We start from the raw sequence: 17,278 nt of genomic DNA, 5'->3' as shown, positions 1-17,278 counted from the left end.
CAGACGTACCTCTTAGTGGCCTTCCTGTATCTGATGCGAGCGATATTTGAGAAGATTTTATGTTCATGTTGACGACACGCATGTAGGTAGGCTCCGTGAGCTTGATGGTTTGTTTTTAGAGGTTACGTAACCATACAAGGTAACATTTTCATTAAGATTCTCTTGTGAAGCTCTGGTGTAATGCGCAGCCTCCCAGTTTACAGGTCTTGGCTTCTTAAGGTGGGTGATGTCATTTCCCATTCATTCTTTCAAGAGAAGGTACATAAGCTCGAACATGCCTTTGAAGTAAGATGATGTGGCTATAGATTTTGTTTGTGTTTTGTCTGCTTGTTTCCGTTTGTTTTTGTGGAATTGGCGGATTGTGTGTATTAATTACCCGTATTTCTTTAAAACGTTGTTTAGACGCTTTTCTTCTGCTTTTGGAAGTAACTGGTTGCTGAAGTGATATGTAGCTCGTGAAAATTATGTATTGATGCCGTCCCCAGTTTTTCCACTATTTTATATTAAACTGCTTCCGAAACGCAACTTCTCAAACAGTCTAAATTCTTGAAACTGCACGTTGACGCTGGGAACAGGGGAGATGGATTTCCAACGTAATGACCACTAGGTAACATCATCAGTGGCGACTTCCAACTGAAGCAAAGCTGTTGTCTCCTACTTTCTATTAATATGTTTGTCCTGGATGGGGTTCCTGGGGTTTGTGGTGATGTCATTTCTTGTTCGTTTTCTGAGGGGTTGATAGATGGTATCTATATCCATGTGTTTGTTTATGGCGTTGTGGTTGGAGAGGCAGGCCTCTAGGAATTCTCTGGCATGTATTTACTGAGCCTGTCCCAGGATAGATGTGTTGTCCCAGTCGAAATGGTGGGTTTTTTTCCATCCGTGTGTAGTGCTATGTGGGAGAGAGGGTCGTGTCTTTTTGTATCTAGCTGGTGTTCGTGTATCCTGGTGGCTAAACTTCTTCCTGTTTGTACTACGTAGTGTTTGTGGCAGTCCTTGCATGGAATTCTGTAGGTGAACGTTGATTTTGTCCATGGGTTGTACTGGGTCTTTTAAGTTTGTTAGTTTTTGTTTGAGAGTGTTGGTGGGTTTGTGTGCTACTAGGATTCCCAGGAGTCCGACGTTTGTCTGTGCTGAACTTCGGAAAACAGAGGAAAACCGCGTATACAACGTGTTCAAGAAGAACGGATACTCAAAAAATACAGTCCGCTGATTCTGCAAGAACAAACCATGACAAGCAGACCAAATACAGCCAGAAACCCTAATCACCTTACCATACATCAAAGAAGTTTCAGAAATTACAGCTAGACTACTTAGACCCCTCGGAAACCTAACAGCACACAAACCCACCAACACTCTCAAACAAAAACTAACAATCTTAAAAACCCCGTACAACCCATTGACAAAATCAACGTTATTTACGAAATTTCAGGCAAGGATCGCCACAAACATTACGTAGGACAAACAGAAAGAGAGGTTAGCCACCAGGCTGCACGAACACCAGCCAGCCACAAAACGACACCACCCTCTCTCTCTCTCTATTAGCCCGACATACAGATGAAAATAATAACCTTTCGACTGGGACAGCACATCTATCCTGGGACAGGCTAAGCAAAAACATGCCAGAAAATTCCTAGAGGCCTGGCACTCCAACCACAACACCAAAAAAAATCACATAGATCTAGATACCATCTATCAACCCCTCAGAAAACGAGCAGGAAATGACATCACCACAAACCTCAGGAAGCCCATCCAGGACAAACATTTAAATAGAATACAGGAAACAACAGCTTCGCTTCACTTGGATTTCGCCACTGATGATGTTACCTCGCCAGATAATGAAACATCTGGATATCAAACCTACAGTTCCGCGAGCAAACCTACACCTTAAATCTTAACCTGATCTACAAACCCTCACAAACCTTGAAAATAGTGATACCCACTGCATTTCGCAAATCGTATGATGAATCTTATTTTGTCATCTTGAAATCTATAGTTACAGAAAACGTTGATGAGACTACAACAGGAGGACTGAGCTCATACTGTTCACCTCATTGAAGGAAGGTGTAAACGTCATGAAACAGTTCAATATGTTTTACTGGAAATAAGCAGGGTCTATGTTTCTGGGAAAAAAAATAATATTTCCGGATTAAGCTTCTCCTTGCTCCATTAAGATGTGATCTAACGCTGAGTTTCCTGACAAAAAGGCATCTTGATTGAAGCATATACTGCCCTGAGGGCAGTTTAAAAGAATCAAGGTGAAGATGACATTTTCACTTCCAGACGCATCTAGAACGGAATAACACTGTTTTGGATATTGGGGTAACACTCATTAAGAAAAAAAGTTTGTTTACCCTCGTACGTCATCAATATTTAGGTTTGACTTTGTCATGATATGGGTAAAGCTGATTGTTTAACTATTTTTAAGTTAAATGCGAATAAATTATCTTTAACATGTGAAGTCGGGTATATGGGTCTGAGTTCCAACCAGATCAGCTATGTACCAAATGAATTACAGAGGAGCCTGTGTGATCTGAATGTGGCGCTACTCATTTCTATTTCATATGTCTGCAAATTGCAAAGTATAATGTGGAACACTCGTTCTTGGAACACTTTAAAAATAAACAGATTGTTTTATGCTCAAATTTATGTTTCTTTCAAGCTCTCCTTTTGAAAAAATATATATATACTGAAGAAAGTTGTTTCAAACTCTCTTCCAATTATGCATTTTTCATGAGTCTGTTCGTTTTGATGATGTGTTTCTACTTTTCTTTAGCATACTGTTTATGAAAATTACAAAGGCCAATGAAGTCATCGCCATTCCTTCGAATTCCTTTTCGCTTGACAAGGTGTTTTGAGTTTCAAAACACGTCACTGCTTTCTCGCAGCAACTATCAGTCCATTTAACTTCTCACCTCTCTTTTGTTGTAACTTGTGAGGGTTGCGTAAGTCAGAATAAACGACAATAAATTGCTTGATTCTATCAACTAATTATGATAATTTTAAAAATATTCTAAGTACATGGTTCCCTTACAGAGGCTGTCAAAACAACCCCATGAATGTCCATGAACACGAATGACTCAGCTTTCACCGTCTGGGAATTGTATGTGATGAAATCACCATTTGAAATTGTTTTAATATATTTCGTTGTTTCATAATTCTTGCTGGCGCTTTTCTTCTCCAGATATTTTTGAATGTGTAATCAAATGATCAACTAAAGACGAGTGACCGTGCTGCATTTTTGTTACAGTGAATTTCTTAACAAACATTTATATTGTTTTGCTCTTTCACTTACAGTTAATTTCGTGATGATACTGATCATGTCCGTGAAAAATGTGGCCTTTCAACTTGTACCACTTGCTACCTACTGCCTATGGATTTAATACTATGGCGGATCCTTTAACATTATTTTTAATCATTGTTTTTTACTCATTACACCTGTGTGTACTATTCTCCATGCTCTGCATAGGGTACACACGGAATGTTGAATCTGAGTCAACGTTAATTTCACTTTGATCGACTTGTAACCTTTTATTTGGCACAGTCAAAGCTCAAAATATTGTACTGACAAAACTGAAGCTGCAGATCTCACAATAATCAGTGTTTATTTTATGTTTCTTTTTATAAAGTACATCACTACCTTTCACAGGAATCTGGATATGTAACTGACAACGTTGTATTATTCTGTTATGTAAAGCTATCTATTACACTGTTCATAGAGGAATGTGATTTAATTAGTTTGGTATGGATTCAATCCAATTTCTCCCAATTACTTTAGTTTTGCTGCTGAACGCTCTGACTGTTCACCACATAATTTTAGGTAGTCACATCCGTAAGACACTGAGAGGTCAGAATATCAAAGTTAAGTGTAATGACGCAGAAAGGTAGAGTGGAATCAGCTTTTTGTCTTTCCTCGGCAGCATATCTGGCAGCTGCATTCTTCTCTGGTTGGTGCAAGTTGTAGATTTCTTATTTTTCACCATTACAGGAGCAAATGCAAGGGATTATAACAATGCTGAACCCAAATGACACAGAGGTGAATTCATGCCGCGCAGCCCGAGTTGTGACGTGAACACATTTATTTATAGATTGACTTAGTCCTAGTTAAGAGGGGAACTTAAGCGTGCAATGTTATGTGCTGCCAATTAAATGTTTTGATTTCGAAATAGAAAATCTGAGAGCAGCCTGTAGTCATATCCTAGCGCTTTTTGTCTACTACTGTCAACTACATCACACATTCTCAATTAAAATTTTGGTGAGCACTGTGGAAGTTCAACAAAGCATGATTGATAACATGTCAACATTCATCCAACATTTCTGCTACCTCTTCTAAATCTTCTGGCAACTGTGAAGACACAAGTTTCATAAGGGAAACCATGCTACGTGTTTCTAATCTCGCTAACGTTTTACAAGTGATGAACAAATCTTTCCTGATTTATAATTTCTGTTGAGATTCCAGCGTGCAATTTCGTATTTTACATTTGTAACCACTCTTGAACAAGACACTTGCAATATTCCAATATTCTGGCACCTCCACAATTTCTGTGACACGAAAAAACAGAAGTTGTTTTAAAGGTCATCTTTCCCTCCATTTCCTTTTTCAAAGTCCTTGAATGAATGTTATCTAGATCAAATTTGTTTCAACCTCGGGACACCTTTGCATCCAGCACTTCTTCCTCACCAAATGCTTTCCCTTCTTGATAAATAATTCCCTACTGTCACTGTACTTTCGGTAGCACCTCGCTCTTTCACAAATAGTCACCTTACACTTTGTACAACATAAATAATTACTTGTAATCAAGCGTAACATCGCGAATTATACTAATTATAAAACGCACAAAGATCAACTCCAGTTACATGCTGAACGCTTTACCTACCTCTCTAAATAGCTGTCATGATTATGGAGTTGGAAAAATCCTTGCGGGACAGGCAACATCCGAGGAGCAGGAGAATCTACTTTTCAGGCATCAGCCCTTCATTAGGAATTCCTGATGAACGCCTTGAATCAATGTCGATTTCACAAGTTTACTCATCTCCAGTCACATCACCTTATCCCAAATCCAACCCTCCCTGTTGTCATCGCTCACTTGAACTGTCCTAGCTGTCCATCGTCCTTTGTACCTGTACACTCCACCCTTCTCTCCAATCTGACACCGCATCCAACACTTATGAACATCTATAGCCTTCCTCATTCCCATCGCCCCAGACTCAGCCACGCCTATTTATCTCTAAGCTCCTTGTTCCCCTCCCCTACATTCCTGATTAAGGGCTAATGCCTGAAACGTCAAATCTCCTGTTCCTCAGATGCTGCCTTATCTGCTGTCGTTTTCCAGCACTACTATTTTTGACTATGCAATGTGAGAGTGTTGACTGAAAATTTAATAGTTTGCCTGCTTCTGCTCTGGTCGTGTGATCATACCTGAAGGACTTCGTTTCAAGGAAGAAGTTTGCTTACCATTTCTTTTGGTATAGAAGAAAACAAACCAGACCTCACCTGCCGTCAACCCAGCATACTACAAGGCACGTTATGGGATGGCATGATCCTAACTTCTGTACTTTTTGGAACGCAACGGTCATGCGCTGTGAACCAAGTGTGATTCGATTTGACTACCACGACGCTTTCAGCAAAACATACTGTATTTTTAACATAACACTCGGAAAAAAAAACATGTGGTATAACTCTACACCATTGACATTCATAAGACGGTCATATCAGTTCCAAACACTAGTTGTCATCTCTTTCACTGTGGACACCTACACCGTAAACATATCTTTTGCAAGTGAATTTACGAACACAATTAATATTCTCATCAGCTGTTTCTGTCAAGTTCAAGAGAAGAAACACCAAAAGCAACATAATGCACCCTGTGATTTCGAAGAGGAAGCCATGCTGTATAAGCCCTCGCTCCAGAAACAGAGAATTCATCCTTTCAGTTCAGACAGCCTGGAAATAGCCATCAACAGATTGAAAGCAAATCTGTTGGATTTGTGTGCGCCTTGTCGGGCTCAATTATGATTCCTTTGTCTTACTGGAAGGAAACACCTCAGGAAAGATAAAACTTGTTTGCCAACTGCCTGTTTGAAGGAGATGTATTGGTATCATTGCAACAATGTTACTCTGCAAGAGAAATGACATGGAGCACCTTTCACTGAGGAGCGGTATCATCACATACTCCAAGCAGTTAATGTGGGAAAATGAACCATTAAGAATTCATTGACAAGAATAAGTCAGTGATTACGTTTTCTAAAAGTATTTTTACCTGACAGGAAAATATCGAACGAAGGTGCAACGACATAGATACTGTGTTCAGAAAATATGGACTGAAGGGATGAAACATTTCTTCACTTATGATCCTGCTCATGATTGAGAATTGTGGACATTGGGAGTTTGTAAGTAAATTTATTGTAGTTTTCTTTCAAGGTCCATTTTCTGTCCATAACCTTGACCTGAAATGAAATCCGAAAAAAATCTTAAGTATAGTGCAAATTAAATGTTTTTCATGATACAATAATTTACAAACAGAGATGTCAAGGGTTCAAAAATGAAAAAAAATCGTGAATCCTATACAGCTCAATGACCTTACAACGAAATAATTCGTCTTCGTTTTCGGATGATGTTTGGTTCGATATAACAATAGGTTACGACAACAGTTATTGCATTCTGGCAATAAATGATTTACTTATATCATCTGAATCCTTGCAATGACTGCTGGAACATCAATGTTATGCATCCAGTCCCGTTTCCAATATATAGAATCTAAAATATTGACTGGGGCGCATACTGCAGTGTGGAAAGGACATTGTAGAAGCTTTGAAACGGTGCACAAAAGTGACAAAAGTCACTTTCAGTCCTTTCTTTGGAAATCCTCTGTAGCGCCTCTTCCAGACGTTATACTTCTCTCTCCATCTGTGTCTTCATGACACCATGTGGCTATTATTGATCATTCCGAACACGAGACGAGGTGAAAACCTGAAGTCAGGAATTGTAAAGATGGAAATAAAATGCTCGTGAAATTTCAGGATTGAACATTATCACTTTAGTAGCAGAGAGTGAAGAATGGTAATTGAGAGATTAGAGCAGAGGAGACAAGAATATTGACCTGAAGACGGAGTAAAAATATACAGATATACCGAGAGAAGAAACAATTCCGACCAGGACAAAAGTAAATACAATCAGATGGGGAACTTCCGTTTAAATCAGTATTGTACCCTGACCTGAGCGATGGTTGTGTCTAATTTGTTGGACGTTGTTAATATTGCATTTCGGCACTCTGCACAAATGGTTAATGTGATTCTCACCTCGGAGGCAAAGACTGACAATAAAGTGGCGAAGTAAATCGCGATGAAGAATGTAAGAGGTCCACAACGCAAAGAGGTCAGCACAGATTGCCCACACCCAGGGCCACCCTACAAGCTCCACCACGACGCTCCCCACCAAACACACTACACAATCACTGATTGGAGGCAGGGGATCACCAATTATAAATCTCTCGTACGTTTGCGTTACACGAACCCAGCATTGATTGCTCAGAACTAGTACTGTCCTTCAAGGGCTCGAAGGTCATCCTGAAAGCTGAGGACGTTGATTTGTCTGCATATAACAGCACTTTCCGTATGCAGCAGAATCGAGAGGCGAACTAAATGTCATTTTCATTTGGTTTGATGCTTTAATTTCCCCGGCCACTCTTGTGTTCTATTTTTCTCACATTTTTGGTCACCTTCACCACCTCTGTACGATTCTCCGCTAATCATTGGTTTTACGAAATCCTGCCATTGCTTCTTCTCCTTCTATGCTCCATGCCTGTGTGTCTCATTGCAGATCACACTTTCTGCCTCAGGACCTATGTTACTCCCTTCCCTAACGCCTTTTCCTTTTGACCATATCTCTCACACTGCTTCATCTCCTATCCTGGATGGAAACATCCTGTTTTTCACTGTGCACTGCAGCTTCTGTAGATCATCAATGAGCAAGCTGCTTGCAATGTGGAATTGGATGGGCCTTCTCACTTCCGACATGATCAGAGCAAACAATTAGTAATGTGTTCTGCTGTTGAATAGAAAATTTCCTAATTTATACTAATGTAGAGTATGTTTTATATTGCACTTTTCCGCATCATGTGCCACACTTGAACATAGAATACCATTTCAAAAAACCAGCGACAACCAGGATACCAATTGATGCTTCTTGCCTGCTCAACGAATTAGTGTGATCCCAGGATCTTATTCTAACCTCATGACAAAATTCCTCTGGTAATCTTTCTTCCATTCAGTATTCAATAAGCGTTCAACAAACATTGAAATCTCCTGCGTCCAGTGCCATTTGAGGAAGGTAAACCTGAAGATTCACCGACCTATGAGAGAACTACAATAACCTGCCTCATTTTTGCCTTAAATAGTCGCCCCATGTAAAACGAATGCTCATAGAACCCTTTGTTCTGAGACTATGAAACACTTTGTCCAGCATCACCAATTCAATCAGATCTTATATGTTTTGAATATCCCTCGTGTGGTTTAAACAGCCATAATCATATTGAGTCGTGAACAGGCTCCGGAGAGCCGAGCATTCTTTGCTTCCATCTTAAATATGCAATTGTGACAGATGTTTGACAGCATGAAATGGACAAGAAAAAATGACGTTTCACCATCTTGCTTAAACTGGCCAGACAGAAGGGAAATGAGAAAATGAACATTTAATATCAGGAGGGTGAGGGGGGAAAGGTGGCGGCGTCTGTGCGCGTCGTGAATGCAAAACAAGTTAATTAGTGCTTCTATTGATGATTTTGGTCCATCTCCATGAACTTCGTGAGGTTATGGATGAGCTGTGAATTTTCGACACATGGGGACTAAAGTTTGAGGATAGCTGGTGAAACATTTCGGCCTTCATATTGCTATGTGATCCCGTAAGAAAATATTTCACAATTTATCCGTTAACATCAGCAGTGTCGATACACGCTAAGATGTGTAAAAATCCTCAATAGCCAGTTTTAATTTTTCAAGTCCCAGTTGGAAATTGCGTACAACAGATAGAGTCCTAAGAAGAAAGAATGGAAATTCTAGTTTCCTCCTACAGTCCAAAGAGATGAAACATATGTTAATTAGCCATGAAAAGTTGCTGATAGTGTTCAACGATTTGTCGATTCGGTGCAACATCCACTGGAAATGCGACTTTACAGGAATGAAGTACGGGGTTGATAGATTGTTGTGGGTGTGGATTGTTGGGCTGAATGGCCTGTTTCCATGCTATGGGGATTCTATGATTCGCTTCTATGATTCTGAATGAGCTGTTCAACGTATTTTATTAAAATAATTTGTAACTGTTTGTATCTTTGCAGATGTCCTTTGATAAACTCCCCACATGCATTTAAATACTCCACTTACCCTTCAAAACCGAGCTGTTAAATGTCAACGTTTTGTTTTGCACTGTCCAATTCCAATTAGTTTAGATTCCCTACAGTGTAGAAGCAGGTCATTCAGCCCAATCAGTCCACACGACCCAACGAAGAGTATCCGATCCAGACCCATTTCGCTATGAGTAATGCACCTTGCACGACGGGCAATTTAGCATATCAAATTCACCTGACCTGCACATCTTTGGACTCTGGAAAAAAAACCCACGCAGATACGGGAAAATATGCAAACTCCACACAGATAGTTACCCGAGATTGGAATCAAACCTTGGACCCTGGTGCTATGAGGCAGCACTGCTCACTACTGAACCACCATTAGATAAAAGCTGTGAGAATTTTTTCATAACAGTCCTGATGAAATGACGTCAACTTTATCAGGCAATTTATATCAGCAAAGCAAAGGGATGGATCTTCGAAATTTCCTCAAATGAAATCATTTGCATAAACGTTTCAAAATAAAAACGAAACAGCAACCATATTGTACGGACTGTATTACAGACTTCCACAACAGCCCGGGCGAAATGGAAGAACAGATCTGTTGTCAAATTCGAGGCAAAGGATAAAGCAAAATCGAATGTGAAAATACAGGATTTGTACTTTCAAACATCTAAATGCATAGTCATGGCAGGAACGGTACACAGGATTTTTTTTAATGTAATGAATGTATTTTCCTGTCTGTTCACCCCCTATGGAAAAGAAAAGTTCATTTTAAAAGGCTTTCACTCGATATTTCCATCTTTTCTCATTCCTCCTTACATAAGGGAGAACTAGCCATTTGGATACAGAACTGGCTCAACGGTAGAAGACAGAGGGTGGTGGTGGAGGGCTGTTTTTCAGACTGGAATCCTGTGACCAGTGGAGTGCCACAAGGATCGGTGCTGGGCCCTCTACTTTTTATCATTTACATGAATGATTCTGATGCGAGCATAAGAGGTACAGTTAGTAAGTTTGCAGATGACACCAAAATTGGAGGTGTAGTGGAGAACGAAGAGGGTTACCTCAGATCACAACAGGATCTGGACCAGGTGGGCCAATGGGCTGAGAAGTGGCAGATGGCGTTTAATTCAGATAAATGCGAGTTGCTGCATTTTGGGAAGGCACATCTTAGCAGGACTTACACACTTAACGTTCAGGTCCTAGTGTGTGTTGCTGAACAAAGAGACCTTGGAGTGCAGGTTCATATCTTCTTGAAAGTGGAGTCAAAGGTAGATAGGTTAGTGAAGAAGGCGTCTGATATTCTTTCCTTTATTGGTCAGAGTATTGAGTTCAAAAGTTGCGAGGTCATGTTGCGGCTGTGCAGGACATTGGTGAGGCCACATTTGGTGCGATTCTGGTCTCCTTCCTATCGCAAAGATGTTGTGAAACTTGAAAGGGTTCAGAAAAGATTTACAAGGATTTTTGCCAGGGTTGGAGGATCTGAATAACAGGGAGAGGCTGAACAGGCTGGGACTGTTTTCCCTGGAGAGTCGGAGGCTGAGTGGTGACCTGACAGAAGTTTACAAAATTATGAGGGGCATGAATAGGATAAATACGCAAAGTATTTTCCCTTGGGTCGGGGAGTCCTGAACTAGAGGGCATAGGTTTAGGGTGAGAGGGGAAAGATATAAAAGAGACCTGAGGGGTAACTTTATCACGCAGAGGGTGGTACGTGTATGGAATGAGCTGCCAGAGGATGTGGTGGAGGCTGGCACAATTTCAACATTTAAGAGGCAATTGGATGTGTATATGACTAGGAAGGGTTTGGATGGATATGGGCTGGGTGCTGGCAGGTGGGACTAGATTGATTTGGGATATCTGGTCAGCATGGAGGGGTTGGACCGAATGGTCTGTTTCCATGCTGTCCATCTCTATGAATTTATGTCTGTAATTGCATAAGTTCATAAGACATCGAAGCAGAATTAGGCCATGTGACCCATCCAGTCTACTCCACAATTCGATTTTATCTGATATGCTGACCACTCTTATTTTTCTGCCTTCTCTCCAAATTCCAAAAAGTCATTACCATGTTACAACCCGTCAACTCGCCCTTAAATTTACTCCCTGTCCCAGCATTCACCGCACTTTGCTGAAGCGAATTCCTCAGATCCATGATACTTTGGGAGAAGGCGTTCGTCTGCAATAAATCTACAATTGTTCAGATGCTTTATGTTGCCTTCGAAGCTTCCAGTCTGATTCACCATCCCACATTCATCCTGATTGCGCAGTGCTGATGCATGTCCCTCCTCTATCCTAACTGTTTTTGAGCTCCCGAATTTTCCAAGGACAGTGTCTCTGAACCACTGTTTTGCACTACCATAGATTGTAAGGCACGGATAGACAGGCAAAGTACACACATTTCCTTCATCCAGGGACGGATACAGTGCTTCCAAGTGAGACAAAGGTTCACCTTCATCGCTTCTAACCTCAGTTACTGCATCAGGCGCTCCCGATGTAGTATTCTCAATTTTGGGGGGAGAGGAAACGTAAACTAACGGCAAGTTTGACCAAACATCTCAGCCAGACCAGCAGGGGCCGACCTGACCTGCCAGTCGGGCTCAGTTTTAGTTTATCTTCCCTCATGACCATCCTTGGCCTGGTCCATTGCCCCAACAAATCAAACTGCAAATTGTGAGAAAAAAAACTGATCTTCCACCGAGGCAGCACACAGCCCAGATTACTGAAAGCGGAGTTCTCTAATTTCAAATAATGTCCTTTCCCATAAGCAGATACCCATCCAGACCTCTCCTTCCTCACTTCCATTCGTCTCTTCGCTTCTTCCATCTGTCCAAAAATCTGATTTATTCGGTGATCGATCAAAATTTTCGTACCCTCTCCCTGTGTTCACCTATCCTCACCTGCCCATCCACTTCCTTTATATGCAGCGTTCCTTTCACCCATGGCCAGTTCAGAATAAGAGTTGCCCTCGAAAAGGTGCCCTCCACCTGCTGATGCTGTCTGCCTTGTTTTCTTCCATCATCCCCCTTGTCTCTTATGGGGGATGTGGAGGGATAGGTTCATGCACAAACATATACACCATGCACGACGCATTAGTCAGACAGATGATTACATACAGAGAGAACAACATGAAGATCCATGTAATTCCATACACATTAACACACGCGCACTCAATCAGCCTCAAAATTCACAGACAAAATAAGGGCAATGCTCAGCAACAGAAACACACGTTCACAGAATACAGATCCACTCACAATAAAAGAGAGCCATGCCGAAACATAAATGTAAACAAATATATTTTTGGGGAACTCATCGATGTATTTAAAATCCATTTGCTTTGCAGTTGATAACTCTACAGTATACGCTAATGATCAGTTTTCGACTATGTGCAACAGCAAGTGGTAAAAGGAAAGAGAACAAATATGCTTTTCTCTGTTTCCCTGGATCTTTTGTCCAGGGAACAACGCAGGTTGTTCCCTGGACAAAAGATCCTAAGCAGGAATTGCGTCCAGACAAGGCCTTATTGTAAAGGAGATGACAGGTAATGAATGGCAGTAGAAAACACGGACAGAAGATGTTCAGTCTCTCAGTAATTCGGCAAATCTCTAAACGGATTTTGGACTTGTTCCACGAAGAAGAGCAATTCCTTGTTATCGATACAGCATGAAACCTTGAAAGCTCCCTGTCTAACATCCCGCGAACGGCTCTCGGAGTTTCAGAGGAAAGAAATTGACGATAATTGTTTTATGCCCTTTTATTGGGTGAACAGTAAATATTTTGACATGGGCCCAATTTACCATGCCCTGAGAAAAAGAACAGGAAATTATATCACCATTGAAAATGATGTCATGACTGGAAATGATGTAGCCAACACTAGGAAACTCAAACATGTAAACAGAAAGCGGGGTACACCACCAATTCTTCATTCGGACGCTCACTGAAGATGTTCCCTAGTATGATGACAAAACGTATGAAAGCAAAGCTTCCAGTTCAGCAAGAAAACCTACATCCATACCTTCATCCTGAGTTACAATTATTCTGAAAACACGCGGTCTCACAAGTATACACAAAGACGTGTGTGAACAGACATGCATGAATTTAAAATATAGAAACGATGATAACAGACATATGCATAAACATTATTAAACATACAAAAAATGACGCAGCCATCGGTACACATAAATACCAGTGACAGTATCACGCAGTCTCACACCGAGCACTGATATATGCCAACAATTAAACATCTATAAATGTAAAATACAAATGTAAATTCACAAGCAAAGCTACAGCATCACCGCCATGTAAATATTGAACTATAGATTTAAACTCATGCATGAATATAAAATAAAAACACATAGTAAGACAGAGACATGCAGAAAACGAAGCACACGAGCGAATGCAGAGTCAAAATAATTCATCATAATTAGAAACGTACGCACAGATATATCAACAGCACAAACGGATGCTAGGTAGATGCAGAGGCAAAAAAAGAAGACACTGAGGACAGATTTAGTATAAGAGCAGTTCGATTTATCAAAGAGAAGATAGAATGACTATCGATGGACTGAATGGATTGTCTGTCACAAATTGGAGAGGCAGGGCTGTGAAACTCTCAGTCACAACTCGGATTTTGGATTGTGATTTTTTTTTTACTTAATTCCAGGACATTCAATAAAATTTCAATCCATTCATTTGATAAGGCATCTGTCAGTTCGAACGCACACATTGAATAATAAAAAAAGGGAAGATATGGTCGCAAACTCGGCACTTCCCAATTATTCGATTTCTCCTTCACAACTTAATCAAATGGATTCCAAAGAAAGCCCAGTAACAAAACTTAATTTGACACGTATCTGATTTGCTGAGGCAACTTTCAGTCAGCACGAGGAGATTTATATTTCGGCGATGTCGCAAACAAATCATTTGAGCAAGCTCGAGAATTGTGGAATAGGCTGCGGGGTGTTGTTCAGGTTTGATGTTTATGTTGTAATTTAAAAAGATATGTGACAGTACATTTCAATACGGACTCGAGCGGTTCCCTGCACGTGGACTGTGCCACTGCTTAAGTAAACATATTTGTACAGCAGCCGAAATTCAGCATCATCCCCCTGGCATGTTGAAATGTAATTTCAGACTTTAGGTAATCCTTGGGGTCTCTTCCAGTTCGTTCCATCACATGACTTCTGTTTCATACACATACCACAAGAGAGTAAAAATTCCAAGTATGCTGAAAAGTAAAATTACAGATTTCCTTCTTCTGTCCATCTCTGTTTCACGACGATTCACTCAATTGCATCAAGCCTTCAGTCTCTTACGGGCTGTATTCGCCACTGACACATGTCTGATTGTCAGAGCAATAATCCACAGCACCAAATTTAATGGTAGAAAGGGTGTTAAAATCTTTAAAACAAACAATGGCAAAAAACCTTCCACGATTAGTATAATAGCTTGACTTTGCAGAACAAAACCAGGGTACATTTTTGATTATCACCCAGAGATCATATACAAAATAGAAAATGATGTTTTCCAAACAGTTTAGCTCACAGGAGGGTTCTAGAACAACAGTATATTTGTCGCCGATGACTACCTTGCTTTTAGTTGCTGGTAACAAATAACAACAAATCAGTAAAACGAGAACATAAGCGTAAACAGTCTGTGGCTGCAGGAAGAAGGACTGCAATAAAACTTCACACAGGAGTGATATCCAGTAAAGACAATGGGAAACATTTATTACTAACATGCCTCAAGATGTCCTCAGTGACAATTACAAGGAGATTTTCCATTAACATGGCCACAAGGTAATGAACAGTGCAGGGGTAAGTGACACATTTTTTTTTAGTGGACACGATGACAATTGTTAGTAAATTATTTGGAGAACACAGAATGAAAACTAAACGCAAATCGCTGTGTGAACGATCTCGAATTCTGACCATCACCTTCATTACTAAATGAAACTCTCATTCGTGTATGTGTGTGGGTGTCTGTGTGTGTGAGCGAGAGATATATAAATATGTGTGTGTGTGTATGTGTGTGTGTGTGCTCGCATGTCAGTCATGGCCTTTGTGTATGTTGTGATGATTCTCGCCCATAATAAGTTTATGTTGTCCTTAGCTTTTTTTTCGGAGTGGTTGTCATATACATAGCCTCTGAAACGTTGAAGTTTAAATGGTTTTAGGTTCAGGTCGATTACAACTAACAGATACCACATGTGGCAAAAAGGCTGTGGTTTTAAAAGAAACACCTGTGCAATGAAAGTTCGGGAAACGGTTTTTCTTTTTCAGAGCTCAGCTTTTCTCTGGTTTGATTTAATATTTGGTCGTGTGGTTGGTCACTGATAGCAGTGAGACAGCTTAACAGCTGCTGGTCCGTACTCGTCAACACTCTGTGGCCTCTCTCCTGTGAGCCCTTTGTTTGACTTTACCTTTTATGACAAGGGTTGCATAACGTATTGTTGGGACCGTTTGAAACAATAAGAGAATTTTGTGATAATCCTTTGGCTTTTCTGAAGTTATTCCGTGTTCTGTTCTCTTTTGTTATTGTTTCATTCAGTAATTATATAAATAAATTCTGTTTTGTTCAAAACTAAGCTGCATTCCTCCTGGATATCTCCCTTAAACCTGCTTAAAGTAAGTCGCTGGAATTTTTTACTCTTATATTTGTGGGAAATTCTTCCAATAATGTCTCACATTCTGTAACGTCACTCATCAGCTTCTGGGTTCGGGTAGTCTAGGAAACTGAGAGCCATAAATTGAGACATTTATGCGAGGGGTCAGATTTTGAGACTTAAAATCGATTTCCATGGAAATATACTGGAGTGTATCTGTTTGTCCGATAATATTTGAGCAGATTGGTTGACGCTCGAAGATGGCATTGAGTTTGCTTGTCTGATTATCCAATTGTTCTTATTTCATTATACCATTGCTGTTTTTGGCGTCCAGAGTAAGTCTCAGTATCGGGTTCTAAACTTTACGGGCTGCTGTACTTGCCATGTAGCTGCCTCTCTGCTCGACTATTCCTGAGTCTACTGAATAGATTAACCAGTTTTGGAACATCTGAGGCAGCCATATTCTGCATAAGGACATGATTCCGAAACGTAACCCGGTGTGGTCTCCTCTACATCGGGGAGACGGGATGCCTTCATGAAGACCGTTTCAGAGAACATCTCCGGGACACCGCAAACATCAACTCCACCGCACTGTGATGGAGTACTTATACTCCCCCTTCCACTCCATAAATGACCTGCAAGTCCTGGACCGCATCCACGCCAAACAATTACCACTCAGCGCCTGAAGGATGAACGCCTCATATTCGGCATTTGGTCCCAGCATCAACACAGTTAATTGTGGATTTAACCAGTTTCCCCATTTCCCATCACCGACATTATCCCAGTCTCTAGCGTCCAAATCGGTACCGCTCTCCAGACCAGTCCATCACTTCCCCTCTGACCTATCACCTTCTCCCTTACCTTCATCAACCTCTCGCTTTTCCAGTTACCTTCGCGCAACTCCACCCCCTCCCAGTTTTCACTCAGGTCCGACCCACAAACCTCATTCCTCATGAAGCGCTTATGCCCAACACATCGATTCTCCTGTTCCTTGTATGCTGGCTGACCTACTGTGCTTTCCCAGCACGACATTCTCGACTCTGACCTCCAGCATCTGCAGTCCTCACTTTCTCCTTAGGCAAAAGTCCACCTTCCTTACCACGCTTAGCAACACCTCAACCAACTGCTAATTGCAATTCTGTCAAAGTCCTGCTTCAATTGTCTCAATGTTGGACAATCCAATTCAATATGCTGGGAAGAATTGCGCTATTTTGCAAACCTTTTGGAGCGGTAATTCATTTCTCACCTTAGTTTTTAGTCTGCCATTCTCTATTTTTTCGTATGAGGAAACAACAGTTCCATGTTTACGTTATGTACTGGCAGGCTGAAATTA

The sequence above is a fragment of the Chiloscyllium plagiosum genome, unplaced genomic scaffold (genome assembly GCF_037043375.1).
Source record: "Chiloscyllium plagiosum isolate Xiang-an unplaced genomic scaffold, Cpla_swu_hap1 HiC_scaffold_14, whole genome shotgun sequence".
Classification (NCBI taxonomy): domain Eukaryota; kingdom Metazoa; phylum Chordata; class Chondrichthyes; order Orectolobiformes; family Hemiscylliidae; genus Chiloscyllium; species Chiloscyllium plagiosum.
The sequence above is the reverse complement of the archived record's forward strand: the minus strand, read 5'-3'. Positions refer to the sequence as shown.